We start from the raw sequence: 27,893 nt of genomic DNA, 5'->3' as shown, positions 1-27,893 counted from the left end.
ACCACCTATGTATTACAATACCTGTAGGGGTGTAAGAGGAAAACACATGATGCAATGCATAACATTCATTCAGAGGTGTAAGGAGGAAAACACATGATGCATCACAATACATTCAGAGGTGTAAGGCACATGACGCATAAAAACACATTCAGAGGTGCAGAAAGTACAATTGCGCCAAACCCACGTAAGTCACCACCTGTGACTGTCCCTGTGTCCAAAGTGTCAGGGTCCTAAACGTGGCAGCTGCCCACGAAGTGCTGGGCAGCTGTGTGAGACAATACTGGGGCCAACGTGGGAGCCTCGCTGGGCTCGGTGCCCCAGAACAAAGAGGTGCCCCCTAGAGCCTCTCTGAGCTCTCCATGACACATGCGCTGTGGAGCCTCTCTGGGCTCTTAGTAAACCAATGGCCCCTGAGCCTCTCTGGGCTCTGAATACACAGGTGCAGCCTTACTGGGCTGTGGGGGTCCCTCACGGGGGACCCGGGGAGTGCCTCAAGCCTCTTTTAGGCTCGAGCACAATGCGGGCTTGTTGGAGTCCCCCTCCTGGGGACTCGAAGCACCAGGAAATGCCCCCTGAGCCCTCCTAGGGCTTTAGACTACACTGGCTGCCAAGAGCCTCGCAGGCTCTCAAGAATCACAGGCGCGAGGTCGCGCTAAGGAGAGGGGGCGGGGCGGACACCGGCAATGTGTCCCGACGCCCCCCTCTCCCCTTTCCAAGCACCAGCACTCACCGGGACGTGACGCTGCAGCTTTCCTCTGCCCGGCGGCTCTTCACGGGAGCTCCCGCTCTTCAGGGGCTCCCTTCCCACACTTCTCCCTCTTGTGGGCGGCGGGGCTCTCCTCTCCGCAACGGGGCCCCGCCGGCACCTTCCCGCCGCCTCTCCTCGCTGCTGGGCTCTCCTCTCCGGCGGCGAGGCGGGACTTCCGGTTGCTTCCCCCCGGGGCCGCGCACGGATTGGCCGGCCGGCCCTTCACTTCCGGGTCACCGCGGGCAGCGCGGCGGCCCGATTTAGGCAGGCAGGCGGGGGATGAATTTACCGAGGGGTGGCCTCCCTCGAGGTAAATTATCAATCAAAACGGCGGCAATGTCCCTGGCAGGGTGGGCACCTGCCAGGGGGCAAATTAACCAATAATAAGCGAGGTGGGCACTCGCTAGGCAGGCAAAGCGCTCCTCAGCGCTTAACAGGCAATTCACAGCGCTCTAACCGCTAAATGCCAAATACAGCGCTCTCAAGCGCTAGAGGACCAAAATAGAGCGCTCCCAGGCGCTATAAGTAAAATAAAGGTCCAGCAGAGTCCTTCAGCAAGGCAGGGGGGCAGGGCTGGGCCCAGAGCCAGCACACTGGGTCTCCAGGCAGGGAGACACCCCAAGTGGCGGTCCTCCTGGCCCCAGCAGCAGCAACAGCCCCCTCAGGATCCTGGAAGAGAACAACTTCAGTGGGGACACAGCCCCATTTTTATACAGTGCATTCCTTTGTCTGAGGGTGCAGAGTGGGGGCGGAACCAGTCGCAGCTGGTTCTTGAGTACTCTGTTTACCTCAACCACCCTCTCTATTCACTGGCAGGGCTTGGGTCATTAGACACACCACAGGGGGGCGGAGCCAGCATTGTGTGGGGAAAACCCAGCCCATCCAGGACACAGGTACACTCCTCCCACACATTACTCATGCAGATCTCCCACTCACCACCGGGCAGACCCATCCAGACTTCCTGGAGCCTGGCATGCCAGCCAGCTCCAGCCAATCACACGCCAGCACCCTCACAGCACACGTACAGCCATGTCTAGAAATGGCGCTTCCCTACTAGACACATACATGCTGCATACACCGTTGCGCAGCATTCACTCACACGAGTTCACACATACCAGACTCAAGCCTGTACACCCCACGCATCAGGAACTACCAGGGACACATACATTCCCCATGCATTCCTATGGGCGGGCAGGCCTAGCTCAGCACATGCACTCAGAGTGCGCACGCACTTTCCACTGGGACACAGTGAAAGTGCGCAGAATCCCAAAATCACCATCTCCAGGTCACCATTTCAAGCAAAAAGTCTAGGGGTGAACCTGCCCTAAGGGCCAAAGTCCAACAATATATTAATTAATTAATTATTATTAAATTACTTCCCACCCTATTCCCTATAAACCCACAACCCGCTCTAATACTAAAACGCAAAATGTTAACAAAATTACTAATTTTCAAACATACATTTCTAAACATATTTAGCAAACATATAAACAACAAAATAAAATACATAACACTAAACAACAACATTTCGATATTACTAACATACATACCTTAATCTCGATATTCTGTCTGTCGATATTATGGCACATCGATATACTATACCATCGACATTAAAACATCGATATTATTGTATATCGATATTTTAATTTCGATATTTTGTCTGCCTACCTGCTGGGGCACTACAGCCCCGCTCTGGTGCGAAACTGGACAAAGGGAAGGGGGTGTAACCACCCCCTGCCCAGGTCCACCCATAGAGGGACCTTTCAGGTATTCCAGCCCACAAACTTAGTATAAGTATAGGAGCTGTGTCCTTAGGACTTTACATTACCCTGGACGAATCTTTGCAACACATATCCTGGACCTTCGACATTCCATTCTGACTGGAAGATAGAAGATACTCCCTTGTGGTCAAGGAGTGACCACCCTGTTCAAACAGGCACCAACAGCAATCTGCGACACAGGACATGGACTTCCAGACATCTCTGACCCCGACCCACACACACAATAAAGCTGAGACACGTTGGGGACACGGGAGACCTGGGACTGGAACTCCTGGACATCCTGCATTTTGCAAGCTGCACTCCTTCTACGAGGTATCTCGAAGGTGTGCTTTGGGGTGCTTGAAGCTCCAGCCCCGAGCACCATTTGCACTGAAGCACAGGCCCCCACACTCCGCGAGTGTCCCGTGAGCCCCGCTTTTACATTTGAGCTTGACGCATCTACCTGGTTCCTTGCCCATTGGCTTGTGAGCCCCCTGAAGACTCTTCTTTGAACTAAACTTTCTTTCCTGGTTGCTCCAGGCTTGCTCCAGCTTCTCTAAAAAGGAGAAGCGCCACAGACCTTGCTGGTCTGCAACAGAGACAATCTCGACATCCTGTGTGGGTTGCGATTGCCAAGGCTTGTTGGGTCCAATCTGGATACCGACACCGCAGTCATCTAGATCCATCGTGGGACAGCTCGAATCCAGCAGCTGGTCATCGTCGATGCCTCCAGGAACTTGTGGCTGAAGAGACAAGCTCCACTTCTTCACCTGAAATCACCGGACCTCGCCTGGTTCCTTCCTGGTTCCTTCCTGGTCACTGGCTAGTGACCCAGACTCTGTCCCCTCTGCTTTCAGGTTCTTCGGATCTTCGATCCACTCTTGTATCCACCCTGACACTTTTCCTCTGGTCGCCTGCAGCAGTTCTTTGCAGCTCTCCATTGAAAACAACGACGAAACCCGACACGAAAAGGCACCTATGCACCCGGCTTCCCTGGGTGAGGTAACACGAGTACTCCGGTGCTCCCGTGGGTCTTGACTCTCGAAGTGTCCTAGTTTAAAAGGGTTCCATCCTAGTCCATCCGGAAGTGTCCTTAAATTGTACTTTTGTAACTTCTTTGTTTCCCTTAGAAAGTCAATGGTAACCCGCGGCTGTGTTTAGACACTGCACGCGTCTCCCGTGGGCCTCCTACTTCCTAACCTTTGGTTGTTTAGTGTAGCACCTGCGATTCCACAGGCCCCAGGCCTGCTTTCTATTCCAGACGTGGTTCTTATACCACTTACTTGGAATATGGTTTGTGAGGCCCCTAGGACATACTGTATATTTGTGCAACTTATCGTATGCTAATTGAGATTCTTGTAATGTACTTTGACCTCTGACCTCAAAAAGAATGCAGAGGGGTTGTGTTTAGATTAAATCCATATATATTTGATATATACCTTGTGTGGTGTCCTTTCATTTGGTACTCAAGGGATTATAATTGGTAAAACAGCTTGCTTTACATGCTCTCTGAAGTCTTAGCCTATGGCTCCTGGTCCATGCTACCACTAGGATAGCTTGTCTATAAGGTTGACTTTACAACCACCACCAATAAGGGTTGTTTAGACTGGTGCAAGGCGCCCACTAGAACTAGTGGACATCATATGCCAGGCCAACTTCTCACAGGGGGGCTGACCTACTGGTGGCCCTACACTTCTAGCGCTTCCTCGGGTACCCCAAAGATGGGGCGTGACCAAGAGTCACAACAGCCCCGGCAGGGACCAATGCGCTCTGCGGACTCTGGAAGTTTCACAGATGTTTGATGTGTAACCTTTGTAGGACGCTGGCTCTCTGTATAGAGCACGAAGATGGAGTGCAGAGAGCCGGGGAATCCCCCAACTGACTGACAGAGGTAAACACAGATAATACTAGTGCTCTAGTTGGGGTAGCATGGGGGAGCAGTTAGGCTGATCAGGGGGTCGTGCTAAGCATTAGCATGGGGGAGCAGTTAGGCTGATCAGGGGGTCGTGCTAAGCATTAGCATGGGGGAGCAGTTAGGCTGATCAGGGGGTCGTGCTAAGCATTAGCATGGGGGAGCAGTTAGGCTGATCAGAGGGTCGTGCTAAGCATTTGTTGTACTCACAGAAGCAATACATGAAACACACACTAATAAATCTGAGACCAATCTATAAAAATAACATCTTTCGGGATCTGGTTCACACTATATAAAACTTTATAAATAAATTAAAAAAATAAACATTGATTTTTATGTAATTTTTAAAACCATGAACACAGTTCTAAGGTAAGTACTTTCTGAGACACGTTTTACAAAGTTGAAAACATATATCACTTTTGTGCGCAATTACGCACCATAAATAACAATGGAGTCAAAGTAGAAAAATGCATATAAATTCAGGCTATGGTTTCAAGACGTTCACCATCTCATTCGAGGTCAATGTCAGGACCAGGTCCAAAGTTCCAGCAGGAGAAATTCGGGAACATCCCGGATCGGCCAGGAACAGGATGCTGAGGGTCTTGGATGCTGGGGCGCAAAGACGAAGGGCCCACCTGAAAGTACACTGCACAGGAGGACTTACAGGTAAGTCCGGTGGTTCTCCTTGGAGGGAGGAGGTCACAAGGACCTGCGGACCACGGGAGCACAGCTGGTTAGTCAGTGCTGGGGTCGGTGGGGCGAGGTGCAGAGCTAACAGGTCACAAGGGCATTGTGCGTCTTGAGGTCGTCGCGGTCAGGAGCAGGCAACTTAGAGAGGTGATCTTGGGCCAGCTGGCCCACTCAGGAAGTGCGTCTTATGTGTCTCAATGTCCCTTGGTTGGGGCTTGCTTCTGGTGCTTCGGGAGTCTGGAGTGGACTCTTCTCCTCGGTGTTTGCCGTTGGGGGACCGGAACCCCAGATATTGGTACGCCTCGGCTCTGGTAGGTCCTGGTGTCTCCAAACTTGGTAGGGAAACAGATATGACCCTCTGGAGCTGCTGTACCTTTTCTTGCTTTGATGCTGCATCAAGGTCATCGGTGAGCACCAATTCGACAAACCGACTTCACGGGATTGGTGCATGCGGGGTGCAGGGGAGGGGTACTTTCGCTCCAAGGGAGCTTCATGGCGATTTCTTGAAGGCTGGACGTGCTCCGGGGATCTTGGAGTCCTCTCAGGTTCTGGACGACACAGCAGCAGCAGCGATTGTCAAGTCCTTGGGCAGCAGGCAGGGGTTGGTGCTTTTTTTATTCTGCAGCGGGGCTTCAGTTGTCAAGCAGCGGGTCTTCTCTGTCCTGGACTTCTCTTGTTTATTGAATCTGAGGTTCAGGTCTAGTGGAGCCGCCTAAATAGAGTAATTTGGAGTAATAGCCAATGGGATATCTACCTTTGGGGTGTGTACACCTCCTAGTGACCACTCCCTGTGGGAGGAGGCACTACACCAGCCCTGATTGTTTTTATTCTATTATCCCAAGATGGTGGATTGTCAGGAGAGGGTTTTGCCCTAGGGGTGGTGTAGGCTAATTGGGGACCCTCCTCCTCATCTAACTAATTTTTCTGCCTTTCCTTCCACCAAAAGTGAAGCAGCAAAGGGGGCGTGGCTCCCCCTCCAGATAGAAGGTTCCTGGGTTGCATTTCAAAGGCAGCATCCCCTAATGTTTGACACAACACAGTACAGCAGCCATGTTGGCTGCACTATATTGTGCAATGGTAAAAACAGCATAACGGTATGGCTACTGATTCTATCTTTCTCTGCACTGGTGCTCTAACACCGCGGCCTTGCACGACCCACAGCCTCGCATCATTGTGCGGAGAGGAGTGTGCACATTCTAGCATAGGGTCGGCCTGAGGCGTAGTCTTCTAGTATACATTCTTATGCGTGGACTCTGGCACAGCAGGGATCTGGGGGTGCATCCCACCACCTCGGCCTCTCCTTGGGCCCCCCAGTCTCTTAGACGCCTACATTTCATCGGTTGGACCCGGTCTATTATTGTATTTTCACCACAGCTCCCACCTTTGGTTCTGAGGGTGAACGACCTTTACAATGCGGTCGTTACACCGCAATACATTTACATTGTGGTCATTACAATGCAAGTGATTACAACGACTTGCGCTGGATGGCACTATACACTAAGAAATAACATGATTTACTATTCCAACACCTTCCCTACTGTTACGTAGGCTGGAGTTGTTATTGTAAATCATGCTATTTCTTAGTGTATAGCGCCATCCAGCGCAAGTTGTTGTAATGACTTGCGTTGTAATAACTGCGATGTAACATACCGCGATGTAAATAATCACGTTGTGACATCACTTATTCATTCTGAGCGCTTGAATGTGCAAAGGTGCGCCTCTGAACTGCTGCTGCTGGGCTCCGCCCCCAGAAGCTCAGATATTAGAGGGTCTTTCGCTATGGATCCCTGCTCTGCGGGTTGAGGAAGGCATTTCATGCAGAACACGGGAACAAATCGTTCAAAAGCTGCATTGTAAATCTGACTCTGGCTGGGTCCATGGTGTATTCATATATGTATGCATGTATGTATGTAGGTATGTATGTATATATATGTGTATGTATGTATATATGTATGTGTATTTATATGTATGCATGTATATATGTATACATGCATGCATGTATGTATGTAAGCAGAGTCAAGCGCACACAACCTAAGTTAGTTCCTAGGTACGTTATGTATCATTTGATGAAAGGATGAGATCGAACTCCAATGTTGTTGTCTTGTTTAATATTTATTTTGTCCAGTGCGAGTATATGTTTCACCAAAAAACCAGCCGACACGTGTTTCGTCAATAACGGCGTAGACCCGTGACTCTTCGGGGCTGTCGAAGTTAAGCTGAACGCAGTATCGTCGGGCCGGTGATAATTCCAACCCGGTCCTAATCGGGTGTAAAAAGTATGTCACGGACGCGTGAAGGAGTACCCGGAGAACCTACGGACCACTCCACTCTTTTTCGTAACGGCAATAAGAGCCGTAGTTTCAGGGCAAGCGGATTGGCTTGCCCATGCTGACCGACCGCATACCCGGCGGCGGACGTTTCTACCCCTTACGTTTCCTCGACGCTTGGAATTACTCCTTCACGCGTCCGTGACATACTTTTTACACCCGATTAGGACCGGGTTGGAATTATCACCGGCCCGACGATACTGCCTTCAGCTTAACTTCGACAGCCCTGAAGAGTCACGGGTCTACCCCGTTACTGACCAAACACGTGTCGGCTGGTTTTTTGGTGAAACATATACTCGCACTGGACAAAATAAATATTAAACAAGACAACAACATTGGAGTTCGATCTCATCCTTTCATCAAATGATACATAACGTACCTAGGAACTAACTTAGGTTGTGTGCGCTTGACTCTGCTTACATATATATAGAAGGTGGAGCTCGCATCCCCCCTCTTTTTTCTCAGAGATTAGGGTTATCTCTGACCAAGAAGCACCAACCACCCAAAATTTCAGAACTACCGTCTTACCACTACCTGTAGAGCGCCACTATTTTCTGAACACTCCCATAACCCTTCGCTGAACTTTGTGCATGCATGTATGTATGCCTGTATGCATGGTTGTATGTGTTGTGTGTGTGTATGTATGTATATATGCATGTATGTATGTATGCATGCTTGTGTGTATGTATGTATATATACATGCATGCATGTATGCACGCCTGCATGCATGCTTGTATGTGTTGTGTGTGTATGTATGTATATATGCATGTATGTATGCATGCTTGTGTGTATGTGTATGTATGTATATATACATGCATGCATGTATGCATGCCTGCATGCATGCTTGTATGTGTTGTATGTGTGTATGTATGTATATATGCATGTTTATATATATGCAGATATATATATATATATGCATGCATGTATGTATGTATGTATGTGTGCATGTGTGTTTATGTATGTATATATACAAGCATGTATGTATGTATGCCTGTCTGCATATATGTATATATACATGCATGCATGTATGTATGCATGCTTGCATGTATGTATGCATATATACATGCATGTATGTATGTATGCCTGCAGGCATGCATGTATGTGTTGTATGTGTGTATGTATGTATATATGTATATATATGCATATATATATGCATGCATGTGTATACGTGTGTATATATACATGCATGTATGTATGCCTGTATGCATGCATGTGTGTATGTATGTATGTATGCATGCATGTATGCATGTGTGTATGTATGTATGCGTGCATGTGTATAGGGTGTATATATACATGCATGTATTATGCCTGTATGCATGCATGTGTTTATGTATATGGTATTTCTATAGCTTGACCTTAGCCAGAAGCCAGCAGAGCGCTCCACAGGGTTGAGACGAGCGTACCGCTGATCATACAGCGAGTCAGAGGAGAGGAAGCCGGGCTATGAATGATTAATGCGTTGTGATGAAGTGCTCTGTAAAGAGGCGCGTCCTCAACTCTTTCCTAAATTGGAGCAGCGACGGGCGTTCCTGGTGGACCTGGAGAGGTTGTGCAGAGACGGTAGAGCCCGGCGCTCTTGTTTCTTTCACTTCTTCGTCTCCAGTCTGATGGTGGAGGTGAGTGTGCCGAGATCCACCATAGATGGGGAGCTTGTCTACAAGATCATCGGGGGGCTGTCCGTGATCAGTTTGAAAATGATGCACTTGCGGGACGGCGAGGGGAGCCAATGGAGTTCCATCAGGGTAACTATGCACCAAAACTCCAATCTGTTTAAACAGAGAAACGCGAAAGCACAAAACACACAGTTGAACAAATACCAACACCGCAAACATGTCCAACCATCACACACATTCTACCCGAAGAAAAGCCACAAGCCTCTTCACCCCGAGTGGGACGGGTATGCTCAGACGTGGGTCCCATGCTCTCCACACCACTGGAGTCAAGCACGCCTGGCTGAAGACGGCTGAAAGTCCGAAACCGGTCCTAGGATGCTTGTTTCCAGTCCAGGGAGGACCTGGCCTGGCAGTTCGGGCTGGACTGTTCCCATTGGGTGCAGGGTCAAGACTGATTTGCATATGGCTGGGTCCAAACTGGAATGGCATGGTGAGCAAAAAAACGATGGCTTTAGGCCCAGATCTCTGCACTGGGGTGAATGTATGACATTGTTCTGCATTCTGTCCGTCAATTGTCCTTTTGCTGAGATATATGTTGGCGGTAAGCAAACTCCGTTGCAAAGGTGACGGAGTACACTGACCGCCAACATTATGGTCCCCCTACCGAGTTTAGAAGTGGGCGGCCTATTGTTTGGCCAAAACAACATTAGTCTCTCTCCGCCGTAGCCAAACGGCCCAACTCAGTGAGGGCTGCAGAGAATGGCTATACATCCACCCGTCCATGTTGTAAGGGAGGACATATAGCCGTTGTTTACTGCCCGTCACCACCAGGACAACTCTAACAGCAAGGGCAAGGAAAAATACAAAAAAAGACCCATCTTGCCATGGAAGATGGCTCCCATGGTGAGGGGAGCGTTGTATTTTTTTTTCTAAAACAAAATCATGCTTTGGGTTTTGTTATTGAAAATAAAATAAATCTTTGAAAGCCTTGCCATACGGCTGTCATGGGCTCAGTCATGTTTAATGGACAGTTTCTGTGAATGCTTCAAATGCCCTTAAACTGACGGACATTGCATAATTCTGCAGTTGGGAGCCCCGCCAGGGTGATGCAGTAAATTACTCCGTTACCCTGATGGAGGACGGCCCAAATTATAAATCGGGCCATCAGTCACAGCGAGCGCAACACTCACCAACACAAGACTCAGAATACCCATGTTAGAGCTCACACGCATACACACGCACACTCAACAAATGCACCAGAGATAGAAATATCAGCACAAATAACAAACATAGACACATAGGTGCAAAACGTGTGCCCAGGCAGTGGACACACGCACTCCACGCACCTAATAATAAACACCGACATACAAGAAAAAAACATGGGTGTCACAGCCTTCTCTGTTCAAGCAGCCAAACTATGGAACTCTTTACCCTAGAACATAAGACCTGCGTAAAACCACCGTATCTTCAGAAAACTACTCAAGAATTGTCTCTTCCCGACATAACCACCAGACTCTAATGTAAATATGCAGCATGTCCCTCTGTATATAAGGATTGCTTTGTATAAAGGTAAATAATAATTATGTTTGGAATATATTAATATTTGTTAGTTTCAGCGTAAGAAATGTATATATTACTTATGGTTATATTAGTCTATGTTTAACAAGTATACAGGTGACTGCTAAAATAAGTAAATCTTCCCTTTTAAAAAGGGGATAAGGAGGAAGAGTTCAGCGATCCACAGGAGATAGCAAAGGCCTTCGCCTCCTACTTTACACAAATATATACCCCGCCAGCACATCAAACGCCACGGAGTCTAGAGACTTGCTCGCTCCCATCCCAGTCACCTCCCTCACACCAGAGGACCAGGAATCCCAGGAGGGGGAACTCACGAAGAGGGGTTAGCAGTGGCCCTGCGGGGAATAAAATCAGGGAAAGCTATGGGGCCCAAAGGAAGTCCAATTGAGCTGCTCAAGTTAACGGCCTCTAAGACAACACCCCCCTCCGAGCCAAGTACCAAGAAAGTTTTCAAAAAGGCTCCCTCCCAGACGACCTACGTCTAGCATCAATTGTAGTGATCTATAAACAGGGTAAGCCGTCAGGGGAATGTGGTTCCCACCTGCCGATATCGCTTCTAAACACAGAAACAAAAATACTAGGAAAAGCACTAGCCAGCGTTTGATTCCCATTATTAACAAAAGTGTGCACCTGGACCAATCAGGCTTCATACCCTGACGAAACACCGCTCTTAACCTCTGCCGACTGCACGGGGTGCTGGGAAGGGCAGTGTTAGACCTGGCACCATTGGCGTGGGTCTCCCTTCCATTTTTGCCGTTGCCTCATGTATTTGTGCTGGTGTAAGATGCTTTGGGCCCTGTGCAACTGCTATCCAGTGCCACAGTGCAAGTGCTCCCTATTGTAAATTGATGTATTAATCTGTGGTTCCATGTTTGGCTATTTGGTTTACTTGTCAGACCCTAGTCTAGTGCACTGGGTGTGCCCAGGGCGTGTACATCCAAATGCTGCTGGTGGGTCTGCAGCACTGGTTGTGCCACCCACAGAAGCAGCCTGGTAAAATGTGTCTAAGGTCTGCCATTGCAGAACCTGCGTGCAGTCTGGTACTGTCATACTGACTGGGCAAGTGCACCCACTTGCCAGTCCCTAAACCTTCCCTTTTCTTCATATCAGTCACCCCTATGGTAAGCCCACGGGCAGGGTGCATTGTAAGTATAAGGTAGGACAAGCCCTGATGTGTGTGGCATGTCCTAATAGTGAATTACAGCCATTTTCGTTTTTCACTATTGCAAAGCTAGCTGTTCCTCATAGGCCAGAATGGGCTGTTAGTGTTATTACATTTTATAATCCTAACTGTCTCAGAGAACATGGTAGAAATTCGAGTTTAGTATGCCTGAACTCAGAATGATAAAATACATATTTTAGTGAAGTTGGTTTTAACACTCTGTGTTTGCAAATACCACTTTTAGAAAGTAGGTATTTGCTTGTCTAACTATTCAAACCTGCCTCTGCTAGGTTGTGTATTCCTATGTCTGGTTTTGTGAGTGACAGGGCTGGGGGATTCCAAGAGACAGGCTGAGTCACCCAGTGGTGAATAGAGAGATCTGCATCTAGATGGGAGGGAGGAGTGCACCTAAACCTTGAATAGGGCTGTGCCTGCCTTTCACAATGCTGGCTCCACCCCCTGAGGAACGGCTGATGTCCCTGCCCTGCACACTGAAAGAAGAGAAGGAGTCCTGTAAACAAAGTGCTCCAGGACTGTACTTGCCTTCCACAAGGCTGGCTCCACCTCCTGTGGGGCGTCTGATGTGCATACCCTGCACTGTGAAAGGAAAGGAGAAGACTGGTAAACAGAGTGCTTCAAAACTGGTTTGGACTGGGCAAAGTCCCCTCTTCCCTCAGAGAACAAAGGATTTGGGGGTATAAATATTGGGACCCTGATCCCATGAAGTTAGATCACTTTTGGACTACAAGAAAAAGCCTTTACTGAGGAGGGGAACCACCTGAAGAAACTGAGTAGAGACTATTCCCAAGCTGAAGTGCTGCTTGGGGGATTGGCCTTCAGTGGTTGCCTTACTGACAAAGGAAGGAGAAAGGACCTTTGTGTACTTTGCTTTCAACTTGTGAAGGATCTCCAAGGGCTTGGAAAAGAGCTTGCCTCCTGATGAAGTCTCAGGGACAACAGACTTCACCCCCAGCTCCCCAGAGATCTTTTGGAAGTGCCTGCTGCTGTTGTGGGCCTTCTGAGGGACTGCGTGGCGCAAGGAGCTGGAAGTGCGACTCAACGAAAAGAAGCATGTCACTGTCGCTGGGCCTTCTGTCGCAACTCCGAAGGAGGGTGTCGCCGCTGGAACTATCGCACTGCACCGCATCGGAGAGAAGCGTGCCGCAACGAAGAGGAAGAGTGTCGCCGTCGCTGCTGCTGCCATCCCAACTCCGAAGGAGGGTGTCGCCGCTGTAGCTGTCGCACTGCACCGCATCAGGAGAAGAATCTCGCAACGAGGTTGGAGCGTGTCGCCATCACTGTGCCTGCCATCGCAACTCCGAAGGAGGGTGTCGCCGCTGGAACTGTTCCACTACACCACAGCGAAGAAGTGCACCTTGCATCCCCAAGAAGCGCGCCACCATCGGAACTGCTGCCGTTGCATCTTGGATGTCGCCGCTGTAGTTGTCGCATCGAGCAGAAGCTTCACGCATCGTGGGAGAAGAGTGTCGCCGCTGGAGCTGCTGCCGTCGCATCGTCAGGGTGTCGCCGCTGCAGTCCATGCATCGAACCGAGAACTTCTCGCATCCCCAAGAAGCGTGCCGCATCTGGAAGATCTTCACATCTTTATTTCTTTGTATCTGAACTTTGCCGCATTCCCATCGCTGTGACATTGCTTGTCGTGGGAGCGCAACGCAACCTAAGGTACATTGACACAAAGTGTCGCATTTAAGAACTGAACTGAACTAAGCTTAATCTACCATCTAAAAGTAACAGTATTGTGCACTTTTGTCGTTTATGGTCTTGTGGTAACTCTATATAAAGTGTACTTATTTTTTATATAAAACCTGTGTGGGGTCCATATGTAGTGTTGTCACTGGGGTACTGTATGTGGTCACAAATGCTTAACACACGCCTCTGAGATAAAGCCTGTCTGCTCGTGCCAAGCTACCAAGGGGGTGAGCAGGGGTTATTTTAGAAGTGTAATCGCCTTATCCTGACTAGAGGCGAGGGTCCCTATTTGTCACAAGTACCTACCTGTGGCAACCAGAGACCCCCAAATCTAACAGGCAGGAACAGTCCAACAAGATGTGGCCCTGCTTTCTCTTGACGCTAGGATGGCGTTCGATACGATCGAATTACCCTACTTATTTGCTATCCTGGAGCATATGGGCTTCGGCCCCGTCACCTCTTATATTCTCCTTGATGCTCAAACCACTGGCAACATGGATAAGGGGGACCCCTGATCAGAGGATTGAAATGGTCGCAACAACACGAAGATAACATCTCACTATATGCTGACGACATACTTCTGTATGTCGCTGCCCCAAAGAACTCAATCTATAGGATCCTCTGTATTTTTTCAATCTTTGGTAGGCACTCTGGATACACCATACACAGGGGAAAATCCACATTGTACATGCTCCGTGGCCAGGTGCCACGTACACCGACGGAATGGAAGGTCACAGTAGCGACGGACGGATTCAGATACCTTGGAATCTATATACCAGCTGACCCACTACTCTTCTATACTAACAAACTCCAGGCCCCGCTGACGCGACTTCAAAGCGACGCTACTGGGCAGAGCGGCCCGTTTAAAATGCTGGCATTGCCCCTCTTCCTGTACGTGCTACAAAACACCCCTTTTAAAGTCCCAGACACATACTTCTCCAATGTGGAGAGTGCGTGTGGACCTTGCTGTGGGATGGGAAGAACCCTTGCATCGCAACACATGCATTGACAAGAGGGAGGTACGACAGGGGATCTCCCTGCCTGATCTTAAGCTATATTACTGGGCGTCTCAACTAGTGGCAATCAACCAATGGGTCCACAGACCACTGCTTGAACCAGCCTGCAAGATGGACAAATGGCTGATGAGCCCAGGCGGCCAACAAAGAGCACGCGACACAAACCCCAAACAACAACGCCTCATGGCCCAATGGCCCAGACCGCGGCAGTCTGGCACCAGGTAATTAAGAAACTGGGCTGGTACAAGAAAAAAACGCAAGCGACTCCCCTGTGGGAATCAGAGCAATTGGGCACACTGAGCGCCTGGCCCGGGTTCAACAGGTGGGACATGATTGGTATCTCAACAGTGGGTGAACTGTGGAAGAGTGGCACAGTAGGCACATTCATCGGGTGCAGTCGGAATACCAGTGGGCAAACACTGCTTGACGCAACCAGCGGTGATGCCTGCATATACTACCAGAGAGTGCCTCACACACACACACACACACTGCTTGACGCAACCAGCGGTGATGCCTGCATACACTACCAGAGAGTGCCTCTCACACACACACACACACACACACACACTCTGCTTGATACAACCAGCATCCGTGTCTGCATACTCTACCAGAGAGTGCCTCTCACACACACACACACACACACTGCTTGATCCAACTAGCATCCATGTCTGCATACACTACCAGAGAGTGCTTCACACACACACACACACAAACACTGCTTGATACAACCAGCATTCATGTCTGCATACACTACCAGAGAGTGCCTCTCACACACACACACACACACACACACACTGCTTGATACAACCAGCACCCATGTCTGCATACACTACCAGAGGGTGCCTCACACACACACACACACACAAACACTGCTTGATACAACCAGCATCCATGTCTGCATACACTACCAGAGAGTGCCTCTCACACACACACACACTGCTTGATACAACCAGCACCCATGTCTGCATACACTACCAGAGAGTGCCTCTCACACACACACACACACACACACACTGCTTGATACAACCAGCACCCATGTCTGCATACACTATCAGAGAGTGCTTCACACACACACACACACAAACACTGCTTGATCCAACTAGCATCTGTGTCTGCATACACTACCAGAGAGTGCTTCACACACACACACACACACACACACTGCTTGATCCAACTAGCATCCATGTCTGCATACACTACCAGAGAGTGCTTCACACACACACACACACAAACACTGCTTGATACAACCAGCACCCGTGTCTGCATACACTACCAGAGAGTGCCTCACACACACATGCACACACTCTGCTTGATACAACCAGCATCCATGTCTGCATACACGGCCAGAGAGTGCTTCACACACACTGTTTCCCTCCTCAATTCTTCTCTCAGCAGTGGACAGGTTCCTGAGTCCTTTAAAGTGGCAGAGATTCTTGCTGTCTTGAAGAAACCTGGTGCAAACCCTCAGGTCATGAGTAATTACCTCCCTATCTCCCTCCTACCCTATCTTGGCAAGATCTTGGAGTCTCATGTAGCAGGTTGCCTGAGCTCCTTTGTAGAAGCATCTTCTCTTCTAGATTCCAACCAGGCCGGATTCCGACCTGCCCACTCGACCGAAACAGTCATCCTATCGGTCATGGACGATCTTCGCAGAGGAGCAGATCAAAACATCTCACAGGCTCTAATTCTCCTTGATCTCTCGGCAGCATTTGACACGGTCGACCACAACATCTTGGTCGACCGTGTCCGAAGTGCGGGGATCGGAGGTCAAGCACTGAAATGGCTCCAATCGTTTCTATCAGACAGGTTTCAATCTGTTCGCCTGGGCCATTACTGCTCCGCGAAAGGCAGACTCCCTTGCGGAGTCCCGCAGGGTTCCTCTTTATCTCCCCTTTTGTTTAACCTTTACATGCAACATTTGATCACTGCCTTGAGGGAGAGGAACGTGCTGGTTTTCAACTATGCAGATGATCTGCAACTAATTTTCAACTTACATTCCACCAGCTCATCTGAATCCCACCTGCGGGATACCATGACTTATATTAGCAACTGGATGAACCTGAACCAACTCAAGTTAAACCCGAACAAAACAGAGTTGATCTTGACTGGCGGTAACAACAGCCCGTGGAACTCCAACTTCTGGCCTACCCACTTGGGACCTCCTCCCGCCCCGGCAGTAACGGCGAAGAGCCTAGCGATAACGATAGGCACGGATCTATCTATGAACCCACAAATCAACTCAGTGGTTTCGGCTTGCTTCTTTACGCTGCGGAAAATAAAGAAGATAAAAAGATTCCTCTCAAAAGAAGCAGCTATTTTGGTAGTCCAGGCGTTAATCATTTCCAGACTGGATTATGCAAACTCATTGTATGCCGGCATCCCAGCCTATCAAGTGCAACGCTTACAACTGATACAGACCATGCAGCCAGGCTTATATTCCAACTTTCTTCTCGCCACCATGTCAAACCTCTGCTGCAACAACTGCATTGGCTCCCTGTGAGCCACCGTTGTGCATTTAAATTAGGCTGTATTGTCCATAAAGATCTGACTGACACCGGCCCGGTATTCATATCCAGTAACATCAAGAAATACAGTCCCTCCCGCACCCTTCGATCATCCTGCCAACGTCTCTTGAGCACCCCAAGATATAAACAAAACAAACATGGCGGGCTGTGTTTCTCAACGCTGGCTCCCCAATTTTGGAACTCTCTCCCTATCTCCTTACGACTAACCGACAACTATCCTCAATTTAGGAAGCAGCTTAAAACTTGGCTATTCACGTCCGCCTATCTCATCTAATTCACTTTTTGCTGTAGCGCCCTGCCCTCTAGCGCCAAGAAACCTACCCGGTGTATGCCGCGCTATAGAAATAATTTTTAACATAACATAACATAACATACACACACACACACACACACACACACACTGCTTGACACAAACAGCACCCATGTCTGCATACACCACCAGAGAGTGCTTCACACACACAGACACACACACAAACACTGCTTGACACAACCAGCACCCATGTCTGCATACACTACCAGAGAGTGCCTCACACACACACACACTGCTTGTTACAACCAGCACCCATGTCTGCATACACTACCAGAGAGTGCCTCCCACACACACACACACACATACACTGCTTGACACAACCATCACCCATGTCTGCATACACTACCAGAGAGTGCCTCACACACTGCTTGTTACAACCAGCACCCATGTCTGCATACACTACCAGAGAGTGCCTCACACACACACACACATACACACACACACACTGCTTGTTACAACCAGCACCCATGTCTGCATACACCACCATAGAGTGCCTCACACACACACACACTGCTTGTTACAACCAGCACCCATGTCTGCATACACCACCATAGAGTGCCTCACACACACACACACACTGCTTGTTACAACCAGCACCCATGTCTGCATACACTACCAGAGAGTGCCTCACACACACACACACATACACACACACACACTGCTTGACACAACCAGCACCCATGTCTGCATACACTACCAGAGAGTGCCTCACACACACACACACATACACACACACACACTGCTTGTTACAACCAGCACCCATGTCTGCATACACTACCAGAGAGTGCCTCACACACACACACACATACACACACACACACTGCTTGACACAACCAGCACCCATGTCTGCATACACTACCAGAGAGTGCCTCACACACACACACACATACACACACACACACTGCTTGTTACAACCAGCACCCATGTCTGCATACACCACCATAGAGTGCCTCACACACACACACACACTGCTTGTTACAACCAGCACCCATGTCTGCATACACTACCAGAGAGTGCCTCACACACACACACACATACACACACACACACTGCTTGACACAACCAGCACCCATGTCTGCATACACTACCAGAGAGTGCCTCACACACACACACACATACACACACACACACTGCTTGACACAACCAGCACCCATGTCTGCATACACTACCAGAGAGTGCCTCACACACACACACACATACACACACACACACTGCTTGTTACAACCAGCACCCATGTCTGCATACACCACCATAGAGTGCCTCACACACACACACACACTGCTTGTTACAACCAGCACCCATGTCTGCATACACCACCATAGAGTGCCTCACACACACACACACACTGCTTGTTACAACCAGCACCCATGTCTGCATACACTACCAGAGTGCCTCACACACACACACACACTGCTTGACACAACCATCACCCATGTCTGCATACACTACCAGAGAGTGCCTCACACACTGCTTGTTACAACCAGCACCCATGTCTGCATACACTACCAGAGAGTGCCTCACACACACACACACATACACACACACACACTGCTTGTTACAACCAGCACCCATGTCTGCATACACCACCATAGAGTGCCTCACACACACACACACACTGCTTGTTACAACCAGCACCCATGTCTGCATACACCACCATAGAGTGCCTCACACACACACACACACTGCTTGTTACAACCAGCACCCATGTCTGCATACACTACCAGAGAGTGCCTCACACACACACACACATACACACACACACACTGCTTGACACAACCAGCACCCATGTCTGCATACACTACCAGAGAGTGCCTCACACACACACACACATACACACACACACACTGCTTGTTACAACCAGCACCCATGTCTGCATACACTACCAGAGAGTGCCTCACACACACACACACATACACACACACACACTGCTTGACACAACCAGCACCCATGTCTGCATACACTACCAGAGAGTGCCTCACACACACACACACATACACACACACACACTGCTTGTTACAACCAGCACCCATGTCTGCATACACCACCATAGAGTGCCTCACACACACACACACACTGCTTGTTACAACCAGCACCCATGTCTGCATACACTACCAGAGAGTGCCTCACACACACACACACATACACACACACACACTGCTTGACACAACCAGCACCCATGTCTGCATACACTACCAGAGAGTGCCTCACACACACACACACATACACACACACACACTGCTTGTTACAACCAGCACCCATGTCTGCATACACCACCATAGAGTGCCTCACACACACACACACACTGCTTGTTACAACCAGCACCCATGTCTGCATACACCACCATAGAGTGCCTCACACACACACACACACTGCTTGTTACAACCAGCACCCATGTCTGCATACACTACCAGAGAGTGCCTCACACACACACACACATACACACACACACACTGCTTGTTACAACCAGCACCCATGTCTGCATACACCACCATAGAGTGCCTCACACACACACACACACTGCTTGTTACAACCAGCACCCATGTCTGCATACACTACCAGAGAGTGCCTCACACACTGCTTGTTACAACCAGCACCCATGTCTGCATACACCACCATAGAGTGCCTCACACACACACACACACTGCTTGTTACAACCAGCACCCATGTCTGCATACACTACCAGAGAGTGCCTCACACACACACACACATACACACACACACACTGCTTGTTACAACCAGCACCCATGTCTGCATACACTACCAGAGAGTGCCTCACACACACACACACATACACACACACACACTGCTTGTTACAACCAGCACCCATGTCTGCATACACCACCATAGAGTGCCTCACACACACACACACACTGCTTGTTACAACCAGCACCCATGACTGCATACACTACCAGAGAGTGCTTCACACACACACACACACACACACACTGCTTGATACAACCAGCACCCATGTCTGCATACACTACCAGAGAGTGCCTCACACACACACACACATACACACACACACACTGCTTGACACAACCAGCACCCATGTCTGCATACACTACCAGAGAGTGCCTCACACACACACACACATACACACACACACACTGCTTGTTACAACCAGCACCCATGTCTGCATACACTACCAGAGAGTGCCTCACACACACACACACATACACACACACACACTGCTTGTTACAACCAGCACCCATGTCTGCATACACCACCATAGAGTGCCTCACACACACACACACATACACACACACACACTGCTTGACACAACCAGCACCCATGTCTGCATACACTACCAGAGAGTGCCTCACACACACACACACACTGCTTGTTACAACCAGCACCCATGTCTGCATACACTACCAGAGAGTGCCTCACACACACACACACATACACACACACACACTGCTTGACACAACCAGCACCCATGTCTGCATACACTACCAGAGAGTGCCTCACACAAACACACACATACACACACACACACTGCTTGTTACAACCAGCACCCATGTCTGCATACACCACCATAGAGTGCCTCACACACACACACACACTGCTTGACACAACCAGCACCCATGTCGGCATACACTACCAGAGAGTGCTTCACACACGCACACACTGCTTGATACAAGCAGCACCCAAGCCTGCATATACTGCCAGAGAGTGTGTCACACACACACACACACACACTGCTTGACACAACCATCACCCATGTCTGCATATACTACTAGAGAGTGCCTCACACACACTGCTGCTGACATACCTGCCCACACACACAGCACACACAGCACATCCGACCTGCAGTTCTTTACACACTCTGAAGGCGCAGGGGCAGAAGACACATGTTTTACACACAGTCACGCAGGGAGGCACGCACAGGCTCCTCACAGGCAGTCATGTTTTTTACACCTAATCAAATTGACAGCAGCAGCCAGCAAAGACCGGGAGCCACAGACGAGGCGCTACAACATCCACCGCACCCTACAGACACGTCAGAGGCCTGCAGACTCCACAGACACCACACAATCACACGCACCTCACACACGGAGACAGCACAGGTTCCCACAGGAACACATGCAAAAGAACCAGGACACGTCAGTCCAGACACACAACAACAAGCACTGGTGCTGGCAGACTCAAGGGAGGCCGCACTCGGGCAGTCACGAAGCAGACGAACAACCACGCACACGCAGGCCGACAGGCACAAGCACACAGACACACCCGCACACACACGCACATATACACAGACACACACAGACACTCACGCACACGAGCAGACACGCACACAGCCTCCCATCGGGAAGACCCACGCACCTCCAGGGGTGCGCACATCTGCAGGCAGGAAAAGTAAACACAGATCAGCAGAAATGCGTGACCTCCGCTGGAGCGCAGACACCCCGCAGAGGTGACACGCACACACAGACACGCACACACAAGCAGACACCCGCAGAGGTGACACGCGCACGCACACACAGACACGCGCACACACGAGCAGACACCCCGCAGAGGTGACACATGTCAGATCACACACAGACTACTAATGCCGCATGTCCCCCTCACCTGGAGAACAGACAAAGGCGCGCGCACCCTCAGGGGCACACAGACGCCCCCCCCACCCCCTCACACACAGACAGATACACAGACACACGCGGGTGAGCCCCGCACCTCTCCCCCAGGGCAGCAGGAGGCAGATGGCGGCGTTTGGCGCAGCGCACAGATGGACATGCGAAGACACACATGACACATACAGACACACGGGTGAGCCCTCCCCCCCCGCCCCCCCCAGGGCAGCCGGCGTCTGATGCATCCCTCGGTGCAGCCCTCACGCACACACACGCACACGCTGCGGTGACACATGCTCTGCCCCCGGGGGCCCAAAGACAGGGAGGCCATGAGCAAAGGGAGGGGGGGTGACCAGGGGGGCACAGGGGGTCCAGTAGCACCGGTCCATCCGTGGTGTGCGCGTGAGGTGCGTGAGGCATCGATAGATGATCAATAAATCCGCAATCGGCGGGCGGTGCGACCGCTCTGCAGCCCCCCCCTCCCCCGCCCTCCTGGGCCGGGGGAACCCTGAGATTACAGCCCCCCCAGCCCTCATTGTCATGCAGCCGGCTCAATCCCCCCCCCCCCCCCAGACGTCCAGACAAAGCGCTGCGCCCCCCCCGCAGCCCCTCTTACCTACGGTGCGGGAGCCGATGCAGCCCATGGCGGCCGGGGGGGGCGGGGGCGCGGGCCCCAGCTCACAGAGACCCCCCCTGGCCCCCCCAGGGCGGGCGGCGCCGCAGGATCATGTCGGGCCTGCGGGGGCGGCAGCGCCTCGGGGGGCCCCGCGTCCAGGCGCGCGCCGTCTTTGGGGCTGGGGGGGGGGGGCGGGCGGGGGTGCTCCGCGGGTGGGGGGGTCGGTGGCGGGGGTGCCCCGGTGGATCCGCGCAGAGAGGCAGAGATGCAGCGAGGGATGGATGCGGGATGCAGGATGCGGGGCGGAGATGGTACCCGGCTGCAGCAGCGCCGCCTCCCATTGGCTGCCGCCGAGCGAGGCCTGAGGGATGAGGGGGAGGAGCAGAGAGCATCTGTCAGAGCCGGGGGCGCGGGGAGCACGCACACACAACCTGCAGGGACGAGCACACACCCTGCAGAGACATGCACACCCTAGACACACAACCCGCAGGGACGAGCACACCATAGACACACACACACAGGGCGCACACAGCATCTGTCAGAGCCGGGGGCGCGGGGAGCACCGCCAGCACGCACACACAACCCACAGAGACATGCACACTGCAGACACACACCCACAGATACATGCACACACCCTGCAAAGACATGCACACACACACAGGGCGCACACAGCATCTGTCAGAGCCGGGGGCGCGGGGAGCACCGCCAGCACGCACACACAACCCACAGAGACATGCACACTGCAGACACACACCCACAGATACATGCACACACCCTGCAAAGACATGCACACACACACAGGGTGCACACAGCATCTGTCAGGGCGCGGGGAGCACCGACAGCACGCACACACAACCCGCAGAAACAAGCACACCGCAGACACACACCCCGCAGAGACATGCACACCCCAGACATACACACACACAGGGCGCACACAGCATCTGTCAGAGCCGGGGGCGCGGGGAGCACCGCCAGCACGCACACACAACCCACAGAGACATGCACACTGCAGACACACACCCACAGATACATGCACACACCCTGCAAAGACATGCACACACACACAGGGTGCACACAGCATCTGTCAGAACCGGGGGCGCGGGGAGCACGCACACACACCCTGCAGAGACATGCACACCCTAGACACACAACCCGCAGGGACGAGCACACCATAGACACACACCCTGCAAAGACACACACACACAGGGCGCACACAGCATCTGTCAGAGCCGGGGGCACCGCCAGCACACACAGACAACCCGCAGGGACATGCACACTGCAGCCACACACCCTGCAAACACATGCACACCCTAGACACACACACACACGCACACAGCATCTGTCAGAGCCGGGGGGCGGGGAGCACCGCCAGCACGCACTCACAACCCGCAGGGACAAGCACAAAACTCGCAGGGACGAGCACACTGCAGACACACAACCCGCAGAGACAAGCACACCGCAGACACGCACTCTGCAGAGACTTGCACACACAAACCGCAGGGACGAGCACACAACCCACAGAGACGTGCACACAAACCACAGAGACGAGCACACAACCCACAGAGACGAGCACACAACCCACAGAGACGAGCACACAAACCACAGAGACGAGCAGACTGCAGACACACAACCCTAAGAGACGAGCACACAACCCACAGAGACGAGCACACAACCCACAGAGACGAGCACACAAACCACAGAGACGAGCAGACTGCAGACACACAACCCTAAGAGGCGAGCACGCAACCCACAGAGACGATCACACAAACCACAGAGACGAGCACACAAACCACAGAGACGAGCACACAACCCACAGAGAGGAGCACACAAACCACAGAGACGAGCACACTGCAGACACACACACACTGCAACAACAGATTTTAATACACAGTGTTTTTTCACTGGCCTGATGTCTTTGCAAAAAGGACAATGGAATAGTGATCTTCTGTGGGCACATCTGAGGATGGAATCTATATGGAGGGAAGAAGGGAGATCTTCCAAAAAAGGAGCATAAGGAATTTCTGTATGCAACCGTAGCTAATGCTAAGCACCGTACCCGGTATATTGATGATCCTTAAAAAAACATCATAGGTATTTTTCTATGGATGATTTAATCATTCTGTTTGTCCATTGGTCTGCGGGTGGTAGATTTTAAATGCCTTGTACCCACTTTTATCATCAGTTTCTTCCAGCGAAGCACTTTAAATTAAATACCCCATCTAAGATGATAATTTCTGGATGACTATGAAAGCAGAAGATGTGAATGATGAAGGGGCATAGAGGGGGCCTATAGGGTCCCTTGGTTTTCTTAACTCAGAGCGTTACTGAAGGAATTGGGATTGGAGGGCCTCTGGACAGATCCAGCTAATGCCACTTTCCCATTCAAAAAAAATCCTTAAAGAATTGTATTGGCGCAGGATTATGGAGAAGAGATTATCCTTAGTGGGGGGTTCCGGGATGACTTCTGTTTTTCTAGTTATTAAGGATGTCCCGAGATATGAAGATTATTGGGACATAATTACTAAGCCAAAAGATCGGAAACTGTTCCACCAGCTGAGAGCAGGCTCTTTACCTGTGCGCGGGCTAACACACCTATGGAACCCAGAAAGTAGTGACAAATGGCCCTTTTGTGTAACAAAAGTAGAAAATATTGAACACTTACTCTTCTGCTGCCCAAAGTACACACTTCCGAGAAGGGTCTGGTTAAGACCTGTATGTTGTTTGTTGGGCATTAGATCTGCTATTGTTGCTAGCAGGATTTTGAAAACGGACACTACTGCTTTTATTGTCATTGGTGTGGCAAAGTTTATTAGCTGGACTTGGTCTATACGTTCCCGTAATCTTAATCACTGAGTCTTATGTTTACGTTTTTATATTATAATTGTCTATTGTTGTATATCGTAGTCATGGTCTTTTTCTGGCCAATTTAATGCTGTTTTATCTTGGTTATAATGTGAATATATTTATTGTTTTAACTTTACATTAAATGTATTTTTATGCTTGCTGTATCTTGTCTTTTATGATACACATCGAAATAAAGACCTATTTGACTTGAGTGATGAATATGCCTGTTAGTTCGGCTGCTTGAAAGGAAGTGTCCACTCCTAGTACAGTAGTCCATGACTACCACAATGTTCTATAACCCCTTGGTGAAGATAACTCACAACTAAGTATATGGAGATTATGCTTCAAGGTTGTCATGGGGTAGGGACAGGAAGCAAGACTCCAGCTGCAGGCAAATGTGTTGACTTACCCTGAGCCAAAACAACACATTTCTGGGTGTAATTCTTAACTGATGTGTTTGGGTCTGGCCACCAAAAAGCTTTATTGATTAAATCTAACAGTTTCCTTTAACCTGGATGTCTGCTAGCAGGAGAGTTGTGACACTATTACATTAATATTTCCTCTGCAAGGAAGGAACACAGCTTCTCATCTATATCCTCTACATGACAATCCATTCTGCAGAGAACTCTTGTCAGTCTCTTCCGGTATCCTTTCTTGGTGCCTGCCGTATCCATTGTTGGGTCAGAGTACCCTCATGTGATTTTTTAAGTATTTCTTAGAAATCACTTTCCTGTTCTATGGAAATCACAAGTTTACAAGAGGCATTTCTTCATTATCTCTGTCATCAGTCCGTGGGGAGAGTGAGTCAGCTCTCCCATGTCTGCTGTCAGGCCAGGAAAGGATCGCCTAATCCACCCTGGATAAGAATGGTGCCCATCAGGCATGTCTCACATGTGTACTGTTCATGGTCATGAGACCGCGTACATATTATGATCTGTTCATACTGTGATCTTATGATATGTTCCTTCTGAATAATGTCTCTAAGGCGTGAAGGCTTCTTTGATGCTAATAAATCCCTGTTGTAGATTCTGTGATTATTTCCGGTTCTGTTAGAGTTGGGAATAGAAGACTTCCGGATGGGGTTCATTGGTCTCAGGATCTTGCTGAAGCTTCCACCCAGAAGAGTCTGACTTTATTAGGATTTCATCTGAATCTGTCCCTGAGTGTTGGACGGCGCAGGGGCGTCAGAAAGCCCGAGAGGTATTAAAAGGTACTCTAAATGACCATACCACGCATTCATGTTTTCTTCCCACTAATACTCCTCACACATTCTCAGTAGGTTCTGCATCTATGTCTGGTGAAGATCCTTGCTTTATTGATCTGTGTGGGGAGAACCGAGATGAGGGAAGAATGATATTGGTTAGGGGTGGTAATAGCGCGCAGTTCTCTACAGTTAATCCAGGGCCCCTGCTCGCTGTTTGGTTTGATTATAAAAAGATAGATGCTCCAGCAGAGGCAGTGGAGTCAATCAATCAATTAATCAATCACTCCATCAATCAATCACTCAATCACTCAATCAATCAGTCACTCAAACAATCAATCAATAAATCAATCAATCAATCAATCACTCAATCAATCACTCAACCACTCAATCAATGGTGGATGTGATGGTGGATGTGGTGGTGGATTAGGTGATGGATGAGGTGTTAGTGGATGTGGTGGTGGTGGGTGTGGTGGTGGTGTATGTGGTGGTGGTGGATGTGGTGGAGGATGTGGTGGTGGTGGTGGATGTGGCGGTTGTGGATGTGGTGGCAGATGTGGTGGATGTGGTTGCAGATGGGGTGGATGTGGTGGATGTGGTGGTGATGGTGGATGTGGTGGTGAATGTGGTGGAGGTGGATGTGGTGATGGATGTGGTGTTGGTGGATGTGGTGGTGGATCTGGTGGATCTGGTGGATGTGGGTGGTTGGATGTGGTGGTGTTGGACGTGGTGGTGGATGTGGTGGTGGATGTGGTGGTAGTGGATGTGGTGGTGGATGTGGTAGTGGAGGATGTGGTGGATGTGGTGGTGGATGTGGTGGATGTGGTGGTCAATGGAGTGGTGGGGGATGTGGTGGATGTGTGTTTGTGTGTGTGTGTGTATACTTGTAAAGTGCACTGCCGCCCCATCTCGGGGCATCCTGGCGCTGTATACCGCTGTGGAAACCTTCCTGGCTTTCCCTGTGAGATGCGCCCTCCAGGGCACCCCCAAGGTGAAGCCAGGCATCCCAGCACTGTTGGGGCCGTTGTGGAGATTAAGCAAGCTAGGATGTGGTGGTGGTTGTGGTGGTGAAGGTGGATGTGGTGGATGTGGTGGTGGAGGATGTGGTAGATGTGGTAGTGGAGGATGTGGTGGATGTGGTGGTGGAGGTGGATGTTGTGGTGGATGTGGTGGATGTGGCGGTGGTGGTGGATGTAGTGGTGGATGTGGTGGTGGGTGTGGTGGTGGATGTGGTGGTGGTAGATGTGGTGGTAGTGGATGTGGTGGTGGTGGTGGATGTGGTGGTGATGGTGGATGTGGTGGTAATG

Source organism: Lissotriton helveticus, chromosome 7 (assembly GCF_964261635.1).
Source record: "Lissotriton helveticus chromosome 7, aLisHel1.1, whole genome shotgun sequence".
NCBI lineage: Eukaryota > Metazoa > Chordata > Amphibia > Caudata > Salamandridae > Lissotriton > Lissotriton helveticus.
Note: the sequence above shows the minus strand (reverse complement) of the source record.